Here is a 17,766-nt window from a genome sequence, read left to right as displayed (position 1 = left end):
GAAGAATAACAAAATAAATGTTAGTAATAATATATGATAGTAGGGCCAAAATTGGAAATGGGAAAGAATTGGAAGACAGTTTGGCATGTATGTCAGACTTTCATTTCAACATAACTGTTTCTGTAATGTCCTCCCACTAGCTTTCTCATACCATGTGCTATAATCCCACACAGTCCACATGATGCTCAGTGCCATGAAATGAAGTGACAGAAAAATAAGTATAGAACAGCAGGGTTATGTGTCCCCATGGCTTGGAATTTAGACTTAGGAAGCAAGTGGTGAAAATCATATAATGGAGGAGTTGAGAGCTTGGTAAACACTGGTGAGCTGGTGAACGGTGGCCTTTTCCAATATGACCTTATCATTAAACAGGCTTGGTTTTTTTCCATCACAAGTCTATGCAAAATTAATATTGCCACAAATCATATATTTCGGTTCCCTTTGATATCTGTAGATTGTAGCAGACCTGATTTATCTCGCAGAGGTTTAGTGTCATTTTAAAGGATAATATGATAGTGTATTAAGGGACAAGGGGAGAGCAGTGGTAAATATATTGTGCAGATAAAAACCAATTGCTGTGTAAGCTAATAACAATTGAAATACTTTGGATGGGCCTTGCCTTATGGTCCATTCTGACTTGTTTGAAGTCTAATAAGAATCTTCCTACCTTGAAGCCCATAAAATTTAAAGTTCAAGAAGACTGAATCCATGTACAGTAAAGCCATTTTTCTCACGATTTTTTAACCAATGAATATTGTGTGGGAAATTGATTCCATATGTTTTCAAGTCATTTATGCAACTTGAATAATTAAAATGTTCATTGGTAAGAGCTGCCTGATGTCTTTAAAGTCAGGAAATTATCTTATGCCAGAAGTAGACAAACTCAAACACCAAAAGGTCAGGCTAAGTTTGAAATTTTGCAACATCCAGAAATGAAAAATTTAAATGTTTGCTAATCCCTCCTGCTTATTATCACATGGTAAAAAAAAAAAAAAGAAAAGAAATGTCTTTATTCTCTCACATTTTATTTATTCCTTTATATTTTTGAAACAAATGTTTGCCTATGTGACTTTCTAAACTTACTACCAAGTTATGTTGGATGAGAGCCTAGTCTATCAAAGACATTTGCGATAAAATCTTGTCAGCTATTTTTTTTTAAAAAAATTAATAGATGCTTATGATTCATTTCTAACTAAAAACAAAGCACAGTGTGTAAGATACATTTTTGCTTAATCATATTTGAAGAATTCTACTGAGAGTTGCAATTATTATTCCCATTTAATAGAGTTAGAAAGGTAGGCAGTCTGTAGGGTGTGAAAGCACTAAACTGAATAAGTTAAACTTTGCCTGAAACACTATGGAAATACTCAGAGAGAAGCAAGTAAAAAGGAGATAGCTCATAAATTTAGCTCTGATGGAATACCAACCCAAGGTTAATCTAGTTACTTTTGTATACTGTACTAAGAGAATGAAACAGGGAAAAATATGAAAATGAGGAACACTGAGAATTTAAAGTGTTTTTTGAATAAAGATGAGTAACATTGGAGCTGGAAGTTCCACATTAAAATTTGAACTCTTCCACTTACTGTTGGCTCTGTGACCTATTGAGGTCATTACTATGCACATGTAATATAATAATAGCAATTACAATAATATACAGAAAATGAGGCAGTCTCTACCTATAATGAAATTGAAAATTATTGAGTTTGAATACATTGTTTATTGTACTTGTTTAATATTAGAGTTTAATTTTTTTCTCACCTTCATTGTGAAATACAAGTTTAATTATTTCCAAAAGTTATTTTCTGAAAAAGTATAAAATTGCTTTTTATTTCTCCAACCTGGGGTCATTTTTACTAAAAGAGGTACACCTTACTTTGCCTTGCTTGCTGTAAATCTAAAACGTTTTTTTACAACTTAAAAATGGTATTAATTTAATTTAATAAGAAGGACAGTGGCTCTTCAAATAAGATGTTCCTTCAGGGGGGAAAAAAAAGAGTGCTAGGAAAAAAGGAAGAAAATAAGTCATTCATTTGGAAACAAGTTAATACCTGCCAAAACAATCCATGGAAATCACTCTATCACTGTGAGCATTGTGTTTATACTATAATTAAAACCGGATTAAAAAGAACTAGAGCATAGCACCTTTGATTACTGCTGGTCTTAACACTCAAGAACAAGAAAGCCAGGTGTTAAAATTAGCCAGTGGCATTCAGTGAAGCCCAGGCTGTCTAGCCTGGCCTGGCTTGTGAACAGTTAGTTTCCTTCATTGAGATGATCCCAATAAAATGGAGGAGGGAAAAGGGGATTTTTTTTTTTTCCCCAGCCAGAAACACCAGAAGTAACCAAGGAAGTTGAGACCTTCCCTCCCCTCTTTCTCCTCCTTATGTAAGGGTTTGAGCTTTAGAATTGAGAATTCTGAATATATTGGGTCTTTTTAGTGCCCTATTGAGGTTTCAGATATGATATATTTTCATTCAATTTCCCAGCTGATGAAATGCTGGTTGACTACAATTTTCCCTAAATAGGAAGGCTACCTCTCTGTTCTTTGTGCTTTCTCCCTCCTTTTTCCAAGCCCAGGTCTCATTGTGTTTACCCAGAAATGGTAGCAATTAAAAGATTCCAAAGTGGCAGAGACTAACGCACCAGAAGAGCAGGATTCCAGCTTTCCATGGTAACACCCAGCTTCCCTTCTCTAACCGCCTCCTCTTAGTTCACCGAGACAATTCTAATCCTACCTCTGTGGTTACTGTGAAAAGGCATCCAGTTTGGTTATCAGAAAGAATCTTTCTTGAATAAATATTTACCAACATCTGTTTCACTCTTTAGGGGGGGTGAGCAAAGGAAGGGCTTGATTCTCTTAATCCTTTTGGATCCCATTTTGTGTAGATGATGATAGAACGCAGTGAGGGCTACTAGTAGTGGAGCCCAAGCTGACACTTTATTGCCTTGATGATCGCAAACCTTAAGTGTCTCGATTGGCTGCTCATCACCTGGGTGACTATTCTTGCCATCCGCTTCAAGTTGTTTCCTCTGTATGGCAGAGACCCAGGAACATTCCATGAGGGTTATGACATTTTCCTTTTACAATGATGGGCTTCACCTTTCTCTTGGTTCCATGAACTCTTTAAATGTCAAAGTGATTCACATGGGAGTAACTGACCCTACACTCGTTGAAAAGTTCAAAGATATAAGATCTTTTCTCTCACGAAATGGTTCAATTCAGTTCAGTCACTCAGTTGTGTCTGACTCTTTGCGACCCCATGGACTACAGCACACCAGGCTTCCCTGGCCATCACCAACTCCAGGAGCTTACTCAAACTCATGTCCATCAAGTTGGTGATGCCATCCAACCATCTCATCCTCTGTCATCCCCTTCTCCTCCTGCGTTCAATCTTTTCCAGCATTAGGGTCTTTTCCAATGAGTCAGTTCTTCTCATCAGGTGGCTAAAGTATTGGACCTTCAGCTTTAGGATCAGTCCTCCCGATGAATATTGCAATGATTGACTGATTTCCTTTAGGATTGACTGGTTTGATCTCCTTGCAGTCCAAGGGACTCTCAAGAGTCTCCTCCTACGATGCTTATCTATTTTGGTAATAATGCACTTTGTGCTTATCATCATCACATATTCAGTGTGTAGCCGAGCAGTCTATGGGATGAAAGGCATAAGGAGTGTGTAATATTTGGGGAAAGGTAATTTCTGTGGTGCTTGTTTTTTTCTACTTAGTTCAGGATGCTCTGAGCTATTGTGTAGAATAGCTCAGGAAAGAGTTAATTTTCCATAGCCTTACATTATAGGATATTTCATTCACCATGTCTTAGTTTGAGGATAGTTTGCAGCAGTATCTTTCCCATAACCATCAATGGGTGAAAGTTCAATTCCTTAGATGATTATTTTCCCCTGCATGAATTCTGAACTACATTTTAAATTATATACATATGCTGGTCTAGTTGCTAAGTCATGTCCGACTCTTGCGACTCCATCGATTGTAGCCTGGCAGGCTCCACTGTCCGTGGGACTTCCCAGGCAAAAATACTGGAGTGGGTTGCCATTACTTTCTCCAGGGAATCTTCCTGACTTTGGAATGAACTGGCATCTTCTGCACTGGCAGGCAGATTCTTTACCACTGAGCCACCAGGAAATATATATACATATACACACACACACACACATACATGCATGTATGTAAATGCATGTATATGAGAATTAAAATTTTGAGAAAGAACATACTAAGCATTTTAAAACTCTTTCACAACTATCTATTGAGAAATGTCTCTGCTGTCACTATCTGGTCTCCAAGCAAGGGCCAATCCCCCTACTTAGGATCTAGATCCTATTCCCTCTTGTTTGTCGAGGGATATCATCCCAACAGTTTTCTCTCTCTTACTTGCAACAACAATTTCCCCCTCTCTTGGATCTCTCTCATGTACCTACAAACATGCTGCTTAAAAAGTCCTCTTGGGACCATGTACCCCAGCTAATACCTCATTTCTCTCCTTCCTTTCTAGACAAAGTCCTTGGAAGTACTTATAGCCTCCGACTTCTCTCTTGAACTTGGGCCAGCTAGTCTTTTGCCCCCTACCCCTCCAAGGAATTGGTTACTCCTGTCAGTCACTAATAATCCTCATGTTGCTAAACCCAAAGGTCAATTCTCAACCCTTATTTTCTTTAATCTGTTAGTAGCATTTAACACTATTGGACCTCAAATTTATCTGAACTGAAATTATGATGCACTATTTCTAGGATCCAGAGCTTCACCTACCTCCTATTGGCTGATGACCCAAAATATACTTCTCCAATCCAGACCTGATGTTTGTTGAAAGCACGGATGGATGGATGAATGAATTTTTTTCTACACTTCATCTTACGTGTTATACCAATAGTATCACTAAATGTAAGGAAAAAGTAGAGCAAATGGTTACCTTCAAAATTATTTCCTTGTTACAAATTTGTTGAAAAGATTCTGAAATGTGGTCTTTCTCTGAGCAAAGTTACCTTATTGACAATAATAAAGCACTACAATTTTATCCTCATGCTTCAGAAACAGTGAAAGTTGTACTTATACAGATAAACAACATGCCATGCCAATTCTGTAACTTTTTAATCTATGAAAACAATTAACTCTGATGTCAATCATCACCAGTACACTTCCAGCCCATGTCTAAAAATGTTCGATTGATTTGAATTATTGATCTAGGCTATTTCATATACAGTGGTCAAAATTTACCATGTTTATGAGCTCCTTGTGTCTATGGCCTCATGAAAGAATCACGAGTAAAAAATTTTCTTCTGCATTAAGTTTCTAGCTTAGCTCTTCTAAGAGAGCTAAGAGACAGAGCCTCTTCTGCCCCTTCATTCTGCTCTGGGCCCAGCTCTGAGCTCCTACAGTTGGCCTGTACTCTTTCAACCAGGAAGCACGATGCCCAGCAGGGTCCTAGCCTGTCTGATCTTGCCCTGAAGCGTTGTAACTAAGTCTTTCTTTAATGATTGTGGTCTACTCTATTCCATGCTTCCTCGTTCCTGATTGTAGCTACAGACTGGTTTTTGAAAAAATTCCTGATAAGCCTTTGCTCTAGGAAGTGAACTTTCTGTAATAAGATGACCCCGAGAGTAAGACTTTAATTTCCTTATTAATGCAGAAATGAAACCATCAACTAGAGTTGCACTGTGGTTTTTCATATGGCAATGGACACATATATCAGTAAAACAAACAGTATTCTATGTCTCTCTTCATAATAGTCGCCCCCTCTCCCCGCCACTTTACTGTGTGTAGGTTACACGGGTTTCAAGTGACTTGGATTGGCATTGATAATCCCAGACTGAAAGGGTAATTGTTATCTATGTTTTAATGCACTTTTTTCTCGGTTTAGAATGAGAAACGAGTAGGGATAGGATGTGTAGAAATGTGAGGGAAGGAATCTATACTACTGTGGACAAATTAATTTATAATAATGTGGTAGTTTCATATGACATCCTAATGAGAGTCCCTGTCTCAATAAGCAAAAAGACCAGAAAAAGAAGAAGGAGGAAAGAAAGGAAGGAAGAGTGAGGAAGGGAGATGTAGGAAGGGTGAGAGTGACAGAAGGAGGGGGAGACGAAGAGAGAGACAGAAATTATTCTCTTCTCATAGTGAAGTGAAAGTCGTTCAGTCATGTCTGACTCCATGACCCCATGGACTATATAGTCCATGGAATTCTCCAGGCCAGAATACTGGAGTGGGTAGCCTTTCCCTTCTGCAGAGAATTTTCCCAACTCAAGGATGGAACCCAGGTCTCCCACATTGCAGGTGGATTCTTTACCAGCTGAGCCACAATAGAGACTGTAACTCCGGGGGTCTCAATGCAGTATCAACTGAAAATCAACTTGTATTTGTTGCAGAGTATAGGAAGGCTTAAACTGGGAAAAACTGATTAAATTCCAAAGAACTCTTACTATGATAAAGAAATCACATCAGGTCTTGAGTTCAAGTCCTATTTGATGGCTGTTTTCAAAAGGGTGTGATGTATTGCAGTCAATTTAAAATAGAAGGGTAGGAATTATTTTCTCACTGGTTCTGCCTGCTAGTAAGTCATATAAATTTAATCCATCTATCTGTGTTGTTATTTCCACTAATGAAAAACAGTAATTCTTTATTATATCAAAATTTAGGGTATTTTGAAATACTACTTTTATGCTAATTTATAAATATTAACGTCAAAAAGATTAGGAAATTTGTTGATTTAAAGAAAAAAATGACTATTTTTGGTAACATCTACTGGCAAGACGTGCATGTAACAAAAGCTATCATTGTATTATACATAGTGCTCCTTGATGCCCATATATCAGAAATCTCAGAAGAGAAGCCAACATTTGACTCAGCAGAAAGATTGATCCCTATTGCTGGATCCTCCCATTTGGAATAATGTTCCAGACAGCTTGTACTACCACTCCCTATGCTAGAAAAATACATAAATTATCTTTTAATTAAGTCAATCTTTCCTTAATGTGAAATTCCCATATATGTGGGATACAAGGCCTTTGAGAGTTACTTTAAAGGAATCAAGAGTTAATCCCTATAAGTAATTCTTGTAAATCTAATATTTCATAGGGAACAACCCAACATGGTCCCTGTAATGGACAGTTGGTGGTGTAAAAGAAAGTTAGACCAAAGAAATACTCATCCAAAACATGTGACTATGTAAACCTGTTGATAACATTTGAATCTGAATCATCAGCTTTTTATGTCAATAAGTAAGTAAAATGTTGTATTCTGTAAATTACATTTATATTAATTCTCCCTCCTCAATCTTGAATAGCCCCTTATAATTAATACCCAACTTTAAAAAGTACACCTAGAATCTTAATAGTGATGTAATAACTTCTTGATTGCTCTGGAACATGGTGACCTTTGTTATAATAGACTCAAATACACACTACATGGACTTTCATGTCTCTATTGTCTTTCATGGTGTTTTTGGATTCCCTACTAAAAAGAACCAGCATTTCTAGAACAGAGCTTCAGAAATCATATGCCTGGATTAATCTGTCATCACAGCATCAACACTCCTACAGCAAAAAGTTCTGAAACTCAGTTTTCCTGGCTCCTGAACAACCTTTTGGCTACAGGAAAGAAAGGCAGGCAAGGTAGGCCCTAGGTGACATACTTCTGACAAAAAAAAAAAAAAAAAATTCATTTATCAGATAAACTAAAATCAGAGAAAGTTAAAATTATTTTGATAAAAAAACATCTTGGAAAATTTCTGTAAGAATAACACAGAGTTCTGTCGTCAACAAGGTGTAAGTCATTCATAATTAGGATTCTGTGAGTGATGACTCATGTCTCTTGGATAAATGAACATAAAAGCAATTAGCAGGATGTGAGTTATTTGGTTTCTAAATGGCCTGACAGTTATGACAACCAAATTTAGATTTTTATCGCCTAATGCTGGTTCAATGTATTCAGAATTAAATTAACTCTTTTTTCTTAGAGTCAGTGGGAAAATATATTTTAAAAGTTAAAAAAAAAACATATGAATACATTTCCTGTTTAAGGAAAGAGAATATGACAAAACAATGTAATTCCCATAAGAAGCCACCAAATTAGATGTGTCATCCCAGTGAACATGTCCAATATGATGCAGAACTTCAAGTGTCAAGATGGACAGCAAGGTACCTGCCTGGTGTATACCATGCTCATGATAAACCCAGAGAGCTGGTAAGTTTAATTGCTCTGAATTCTGTAAAGGACACTTGACATACTCAAGGCTGTCTCATGATCCTTGCTCAAGTAAAATTTATAACCTAAGATATACTTATTGATGGAGGCATAGAGAATGGAGGACCACGAGAGACAAGAAATTAATCATATCCCAGTGATTTATTCCCTAGGTTTATCTGAGTGTTCACGTAACAGCAGGGCAAGCAGATAGACTACAGATTAAAAACAAAGTCTTGGGAATACAACTGAGCAGGATTCAAATACTGGCCACGTTAATTGCTAATTGGATATTCTCAGGCAATTTAATTTGCCACTTTCCTCCCAACCTCAGTTTCCTCCCTTATAGGACCATTGTAAAGATTAAATGTAATGATGCTTACTAGATCACAGAATTCTTGAAAAGAGTAACTGTTTTCACAGTCCTGGTACCCAGCAGAGTGTCTAGCGCATAGCAGGTGCTCAGTAAGTGTTAGGCGAATAATTACATAAAATGCGCATCATGGTCCCTGGAACAAAATAAGTAAATATGATGATAGTGATAATGACACTTAGGAGCTTTAGGAATCTTTTAAATGCTTTCCCAAAGCACTTAGAATAATTTGCTGATTTCTAGATGGCTGGATGGCATCACCGACTCAATGGACATGGGTTTGGGTAGACTCCGGGAGTTGGTGATGGACAGGGAGGCCTGGTGTGCTGCGATTCATGGGGTCGCAAAGAGTTGGACACAACTGAGCGACTGAACTGAACTGATAAGGCCCTACATAATTTGACTCATTCCTGTCTTTTCTAAGCTTCCCTGGTGGCTCAGACGGCAAAATCGTCTGATTGCAATGCTGGAGACCCGGGTTCAATCCCTGGGTCAGGGAAGATCCCCTGGAGAAGGAAATGGCAACCCACTCCAGTACTCTTACCTGGAAAATTCCATGGATGGAAGAACCTCGTAGGCTACAGTCCATGGGGTGGCAAAGAGTTGGACACGACTGAGGGACTTCACTTTCACTATCTTTTCTTTTTTTTTTTATTTCCTTTTTTAAAAATTTATTTATTTATTTTAGTGGGAGGCTAAGTACTTTACAATATTGTAGTGGTTTTTGCCATACATTGATATGAATCAGCCATGGGTTTACATGTGTTCCCCATCCTGAACTCCCCTCCCACCTATCTTTTCAATCTCTTCTTGAATTAACCTTCTTTTCTTCTACCTCTTGCCACACTGTTCTTCTTCACTGTCTTAAGTAAACTAAAACATCTCCTACCTCAGGACCTTTGCACATACTACTGTCACAGAATTCTTGTCTTTTCCCATCCTGTATCCAGGTCTCCTTTTCAACTCCTGGCATTTCTAATCAGGAGCTATGCCAGGTCCATCACCTGATGGGTTGCTATGAAACCACAGAAACAAAAGCCAAAAAGGACCACAAACTTCCCATGGATTTTTTCCACCAGCCTACTGCATGGTCTACATCAGCAGATGGCCATGCTTAGCTTTCTGAAAACTCAACTGTTTCACTCATGCCAGGGATGGTTAACTACTTTTTTTCTGATTTTTTCAGACCTTTACTTATTCAGCTTCTTCCACAATTCTATGAGGTATAATTACTGTAAGAAATTCTTTATAATATCATAGTTCTTCTGCTTTCCCAATTCATTATTAATTGCTGAAGTAACTGGTAATGTAACCTTAAGTTTCCAGGTCAATAAAAATTTAAAGATGAATATATGATTTTATTGGTCTTCCCTTGTGGCTCAGAAGGTAAAGAATCTGCCTGCTAACCCGGTTTCAATCCCTGGGTCAGGAAGATCCCCTGGAGAAGGGAATGGCTTCCTAATCCAGTATTCTTGCCTGGAGAAGTTCAACGACAGAAGAGCCTAGAGGGCTATAGTCCACGGGGTCACAAAGAGTTGGACATGACTGAGCGACTAAGCACACACGTACACATCTGATCTTGTTGGATTTAAAGATATCAGTGTTACTGTGGCCAGTGGTAAACAGGATGCTGGTAATCCCCTGACAATCATTTCAATGTTTACTTTTGACACCTGTAATCAAGTGCCTATAGGAAACAAGGCTGGGGATGACCAAGTTTCTGTTATAGAATATTCTACTGAAAATAAGTGCTTTTACATGCACTGGAAAACTTCGAAAATGATGTAGTTGTAGTTTTAAATTCCAAGATAAGCAAATTGGATGAGGGTGGAAAAAACAATATTGAATCAAGCTGAATTTGTTGATAAGTATGCACTGTGTATAAATCCTGAGTTTTATACCAAGGTGATACCTTAAGAGCCAGACATCCTGGAATGTGAAGTCAAGTGGGTCTTAGAAAGTATCACTATGAACAAAGCTAGTGGAGGTGATGGAATTACAGTTGAGCTATTTCAAATCCTGAAAGATGATGCTGTGAAAGTGCTGCACTCAATATGCCGGCAAATCTGGAAAACTCAGCAGTGGCCACAGGATTGGAAAAGGTCAGTTTTCATTCCAATCCCAAAGAAAGGCAATGCCAAAGAATGCTCAAACTACCGCACAACTGAACTCATCTCACACACTAGTAAAGGAATGCTTAAAATTCTTCAAGCCAGGCTTCAGCAATACATGAACCGTGAACTTCCAGATGTTCAAGCTGGTTTTAGAAAAGGCAGACGAACCAGAGATCAAACTGCCAACATCTGCTGGATCATCGAAAAAGCAAGAGAGTTCCAGAAAAACATCTATTTCTGCTTTATTGACTATGCCAAAGCCTTTGACTGTGTGAATCACAATAAACTGTGGAAAATTCTGAAAGAGATGGGGATACCAGACCGTCTGACCTGCCTCTTGAGAAACCTGTATGCAGATCAGGAAGCAACAGTTAGAACAGGACATGGAACAACAGACTGATTCCAAATAGGAAAAGGAGTACGTCAAGGCTGTATGTTGTCACCCTGCTTATCTAACTTGTATGCAGAGTACATCATGAGAAATGCTGGGCTGGATGAAGCACAAGCTGGAGTCAAGATTGCTGGGAGAAATATCAATAACCTCAGATATGCAGATGATACCACCCTCATGGCAGAAAGTGAAGAACTAAAGAGCTTCTTGATGAAAGTGAAAGAGGAGAGTGAAAGAATTAGCTTAAAGCTCAACATTCAGAAAACTAAGATCATGGCATCTGGTCCCATCACTTCATGGGAAATAGATGGGGAAACAGTGGAAACAGTGTCAGACTTTATTTTTGGGGGCTCCAAAATCACTGCAGATGGTGATTGCAGCCATGAAATTAAAAGACGCTTACTCCTTGGAAGGAAGGTTATGACCAACCTAGATAGCATATTTAAAAGCAGAGACATTACTTTGCCAACAAAGGTCCATCTAGTCAAGGCTATGGTTTTTCCAGTAGTCACATATGGATGTGAGAGTTGGACGGTGAAGAAAGCTGAGTGCCGCAGAATTGATGCTTTTGAACTGTGGTGTTGGAGAAGACTCTTGAGAGTCCCTTGGACTGCAAGGAGATCCAACAAGTCCATCCTAAAGGAGATCAGTCCTGGGTGTCCACTGGAAGGACTGATGTTGAAGCTGAAACTCCAATACTTTGACCACCTCATGCGAAGATTTGACTCATTGGAAAAGACCCTGATGCTGGGAAGGATTGGGGACAGGAGGAGAAGGGGACGACAGAGGATGAGATGGTTGGATGGCATCACTGACTCGATGGACATGTGTTTGGGTAAACTCCGGGAGTTGGTGATGGACAGGGAGGCCTGGCGTGCTGCAATTCATGGAGTCGCAAAGAGTTGGACACGACTGAGTGACTGAACTGATATCTTGAGTAGCTAGGAGAGAGTCTAACAATTTTGTTGACTGTTTGACTGAAATCTGACCCAAATTTAATTTGCACTAAATAAAACTGTAATGTTAGAGCTTCTTTGTGTACTGTAGAGTAAGATATCATACAAAGTCTTAGGGCTTTTGGAATGATAGAGTGCAATTACTCTGTAAGATCTTCTCACACCACCCTCAGCCTTAGGAAGGTCCAGAGGACATTCCTTCTACCAACGCTGTCCAAGGCTGAAAGAAATACCTTCATAAGGAGAATTCTGGCATCTTTGAAGAGCTCTGTGGTAGATATTCTGTATAGGCCAGGGATGAGAGGTGAATTCTTGCCATAAAACTGAATTTCTAGAATTCAGTGGGAATTCTTGGGTAGCAACAGATAAGTGGCAGTGCAAAATCATCAAAGAAAATGTGGATTTGGTGATCACAATGGGCAGCTAAGCCAAAGCAGTAATTAGGATGAGTTAACGAAAGTGATCTTTGGCATTGGCTAGATGATCATGCTATCTATAGAACTGAAATCAATTGGCAGACTGCTAAAGTCTTAATACAGTGGGAAAGCTCTACATCTTGTGAACAGAAGTCTGACTTGAGTCACTACAATACAACAGAAAGCTATGATCAATTCTTTAACCAATTCCCAAATTTGAACCAGTTAACAGGCTCAGAGTACCTAGAACAAAGAGGAGAACAGATGCTTTTGGGGAAGAATCCTGTTACATAGCAAAAAATTGATAGGATAGTCTTCCTCCTAGCCTTCCCCAAAGGGAACTGAGAACACTTACCAGCATGAATATTCACAGGGAAAGGGTAAATAATCAGATTTTTCAGGGATTACCAGACACTGCCTCTGAAACGACCTTCATTCCTGGAAACCCAAACACCATTTTGGCCCACCACTCAGAATAGGTACTTAGGGAGGTCAAGCAATTGATGGAGTATTGGCTTGCACCCAGACTGTCCCCAAATTCAGTAAGCTCTGAGCTCACATGTCCTCAAATATTTCCTGTGATGTTTCCTCCAAATTTCAGAACAAATGGTTAGAGTGGATGTACTCAGCAGCTTTTGGAATCCTCACATTGGCTCTTAAGGCAGAAAGGCCTTAAGCACTACAATGGGCTCTGCATAGAAAGATAGTAAACCTAAAGCATTACTGCATTCTTGGAGGGATTGCAGAGATTAGTGACACCACCAAGTGCTTTAAAGATGCAGAGATGGTCATTCCTAGCATACCCTCATTCAACTTGTTTATTTGTCCTATACAGAAAACAGGTGAGATCTTGAATAATGACAGTGAATTATAATAAATTTCATTAGCTGATGATTCCAAGTGCAGCTGCTACTCCAGAAATGATTTTTGTTGCTGGAATAAATGTCCGCATCCCCTGGCACCTGTGTGTACAGATATCAATCTGGAAATTGCTATTCATGGATGTCAGTCAGGCTGTTTCTCCAGCCATTCCTGTCCTTGCCCAGTGGGCTCATGAAGCTTATGAATAAAGTGACCTCAGCAGCAGGAGGAATGTTGTACGTGCACTGAGCAACATAAACCTCTACTCACTAAGGCTAATAGGGCTATGACCACTGATAAACATCCAACTAGCCAAGAGCAGAAACCAGCATCGAGCATTGATATGGCATTATGCCTCAGGGGAAGCATCTAGCCACATGGTGACAGGCAGATGATACTAGATTACTTCTCTGATAGAAGGGACAGTGCTTTGTTGTCAATGAAACGCACACTTACTCTGGATTTACCTTCCTACAGAGTGTTTCAGACCAAACACCAGCCATGTGCTTATAGAATGTGTTATTCATAACCATGGCCTTTCACACAACATGATTTCCTACAAAAAAAAACTCACTGTATAGTAAATGAAGTGCAGCAATGGGCTCATGCCCTACCGGCTCCCCATCACTCTGAAGCAGCTGACTTGATACAACAGTAGAGTGGCTTTTTGATAGCTTAGTTATAGCACCAACTGGGGCACACTAAAATGCTGTGTTGATGTCTTTGAAAGTATGGTATATGTTCTCAACCACTAACAAAGGTTGCTATTTCTCCCACAGCCAGGATTCTTGGCTCTAGGAACTAAGAGATGGAAATGGGTAGTGCTCCTCTCATTTACTTCTTATGATCCACTAGCAAGATTTTTGCTCTATCTCTACAACTTTAGGCTTTCTTGGTCTAAAGAGTTTTGTTACCAAGGGAGAAGCACTTTCACCAGGGTAGAGAACAATGTTTTCATTAAATTAGAAGTTGCAAATGCCACTTTTCCACCTTAGGCCTCTCAGAGCAGCGGGAAAATAATGCAAAAAGTTGGGTTATGCTATATAGTATCTGGAGTGATTAATCATGATTCTCAAGTAAAATTGGACTGCTGCTGCACAAGGTGGGTTAGGAGTATGTCTGAGTCCCTTGTGGAGCCTCTTAGTACTTCTATCGTATAATAAAAGTTAGTGAAAAAATACAACACCCTAATGAAACAAGGCTGCTTGTAGCCCAGACCTTCCCATTACCCTACCAAATAAACTCTAACAATAGTTAACTTTATATATTAGTTTATCAACTTAAATTATAAGATATCAACAGGTGATTCAGAAGAGGAATGCTGCTGCTGCTGCTAAGTCACCTCAGTTGTGTCCGACTCTGTGCGACCCCATAGACGGCAGCCCACCAGGCTCCCCCGTCCCTGAGATTCTCCAGGCAAGAACACTGGAGTGGGTTGCCATTTCCTTCTCCAGTGCATGAAAGTGAAAAGTGAAAGTGAAGTTGCTCAGTCATGTCCGACTTGTAGCGACCCCATGGACTGCAGCCTACCAGGCTCCTCCGTCCATGGGATTTTCCGGGCAAGAGTACTGGAGTGGGGTGCCATTGCCTTCTCCGAGAAGAGGAATGGATATCATCTAAATGTGGGCAGAGTGATTTTGATTTTGAAATTTCTCTTTTGAAAGTAGTTTTAACATGTTTTGGTTGTATTTGTGATGATTGCATCATGTTAGATCAAAGCATTCTTTTGTTATTAACTTTACTTAATTAAATATGGTTAAAAGAGGCATATATACTTGCTAAGTCAACAAAGACTAGATCATGGTGTGTTCATACTGTCAATTTTGCTAAATTTAAAGTATATTTGTATGTGGTTCAGATTAGGACTTGCTACCAGAGATGTTTTACATGAAATTTGGGAGGTAGAAGTAAAAGAGCTGTTATACTTTGCAGGTTGTTGCTTAAAGGTGGTAAAGAACAGACGCAGAGGTGCCAGGAAGTTCCAGTTTGTCGTTATCTCGCTCCACTTTGAGTCTCTTTTTTCTTCCCAATGCCTATTCTATTTCTAGGAATAGGGTAAGTGCCTTAGGTGCAAGAGCTAGGTGTTACTCACTATTTAATCACAGGGCCAAGCAGCTAACAAATGCTTGTTGATTTTCTTTTAAAAATTATCTTTGTTGGAAGGAGATCAAGATGGCAGAGTAGAGGATGTGGTGCTTATCTCCTCCCATGAACATATAAAAATATATCTACATGTGGAACAATTCTCACTAGAAACTAACTGGACACTGGCAAAAGGACTCCTATACAACTAAGATGTGAGAAAGATACACACATAATTGGGTAAGATGGGGGGGGGGGAATGACCAGGTTAGGGCCTGTGCCCCTGGGAGTGGACTCAGAGGGAAAGGGAGCTCATACAGACAGAGCCCATCTGGAAGGTGAGCAAACAGAGTTACAGTTGGGGCAGCCCAGTTTTGGAGTCCTATGTGTAGGAGACAAGCCCCCTTAGCTGGCTGGAGAACTGCTAGGAAAAAATCTAAAAACTGAAGAAGAATGGGTTCCACTTGTGAGGAGTGTGTGGTGCTGGCATCTGACAAGACAGATCGGAAAGGTGTCTACCTAGTGGCTGCCAGGTTTCCCAGGACTACCTTGCTATGTTCTCCAGGCAGAGCCAAGCAAATGCCCCGGCCCTTACTCCATGCTACAGCAAGACACTGGATTATGGTGTCTAGGACCTGGGTAAAAACTCAGACTTGGGATGCAGAGGCGACCTGGTCCTGAGGCAGAGACCAGGTTGGGCAGTGGCAGCCATTGTTAGCACTTACTCAAGCAGCGGAAGCAGCCCAGACTTCCGATGGCAGCTTGGCTGCTGGGTTTCCCATAATTGCCGTGCTATGTGCCCCAGCCCAAGCCAAGGAAATACCCTGGCCACACTCACTCCACACCACATTTGCAGCACTAGATCTGGAGCAACCATGTGCAGAGAAATATGCAACTGTGGGTTGTACCATCAGCGAACATCAGACCTCTGTTGGCTCACAAGCCCCACTTGCTTCAGTATCCCCCTCCTTTGGAGCAAAGGCCCCAGGATGGGTAGAAGGGAAAACAAACACTTAGGGAACAGAGCCAGCTAAAGCCTGACCCTCAGGGCTCCTGCTTCAGCTCCTGGGGAAGCAGACTCTGCCCCTAACTGAGTAGTGACAGCCACTGAGCAGAGAGGAAATCCTGTCCCACTCCCTGTTTGGGCTCTAGCTTCTCAATCTCCAGCCCCACTCCCTACCAAGGTGGTAGCTGCTAGCATTCTCTGAGGAAAGACTTGATGTGTTCATGTCAAATCCAGCCCTCCAACTGTGGGCATGGTCTGCATGGAGATGCTCCCACATAAGAACACCCTTTCAAGAGCACAATAGGTAACTAGAGGCAGGGACAGTTAAGTAACTTAAAAAGGCAGAAGAACTACTCTCAAGTGAAAGAGTAAGCTGTTGCTGATGCTAAGTTGCTTCAGTCATGTCTGACTCTGTGCGACCCTGTAGACAGCAGCCCACCAGGCTCCTCTGTCCACGGGATTCTCCAGGCAAGAATACTGGAGTGGGTTGCCATTTCTTTCTCCAGAAAGAGCAAGAGAAAATCCCTAATAATAATAGTAATAATAATAAAATAAAAGTAAACAATTTACCAGATAAAGAATTCAAAATATTGGTGATAGAAATGGTAACTGAATTAGGGAAAAGACTTGATCTAAACAGATCATTTTAACAAGAACCTAGAAAACATAAAAAAGACTCAATCAAAAATTAATATCTGCAATAAAAGACACCCTAGAAGCAATAGCAGACTAAGTGATACAGAAGAACACATAAGTGATCTGGAAGATAGAATCATGGAAATCACCTAATCAGGAGAGCAGAAAGACAAATTAAAAACAAACAAAAAGAGGAAAGAAACAAAAACAATATATGCGATCTCTGGGAAAATTAGACATGCCAACATTCATTCATCATAAGTGTTCCAGGAAGAGAAGAGAGAGAGACAGGAATCAATATATTTGGAAAAATAAAACTTCCCAAACCTGAAGAAGGAAACATATCCAAGTACAGGAAGAACAGAAGGTCATAAATAAGATGAACCCAAACAGAACAACATTGAGTTATATAATTAAAATGGCAAAAGTTAAAGATTAAAAGATGATTCTAAAAGCAGCAAGAGAAAAACAGAGTTATACACAAAGGAATACCCATAAGGCTAAATAATTCCTTTAAATGTCAATGAACTAAATGCTTTGATTAAAAAAAAAGAGAGAGAAAAGATATAGGGTAGCTGATTGGATACAAAATAAGACCCTTCAGTATGCTGCCTACAAAAGACTTCAGGGCTAAAGACATACACAAACTGATAGTGAAGAGATGGAAAAAAATACTTCATGCAAGTGAGAATGATAAGAGAGGGTATCAATACTCATATCAGACAAATCAGAGTG

Source organism: Giraffa tippelskirchi, chromosome 3, assembly GCF_054371585.1.
Source record: "Giraffa tippelskirchi isolate mGirTip1 chromosome 3, T2T-mGirTip1v1.2.pri, whole genome shotgun sequence".
In the NCBI taxonomy this organism is placed as follows: Eukaryota; Metazoa; Chordata; class Mammalia; order Artiodactyla; family Giraffidae; genus Giraffa; species Giraffa tippelskirchi.
This window is presented reverse-complemented; position numbering follows the sequence as displayed.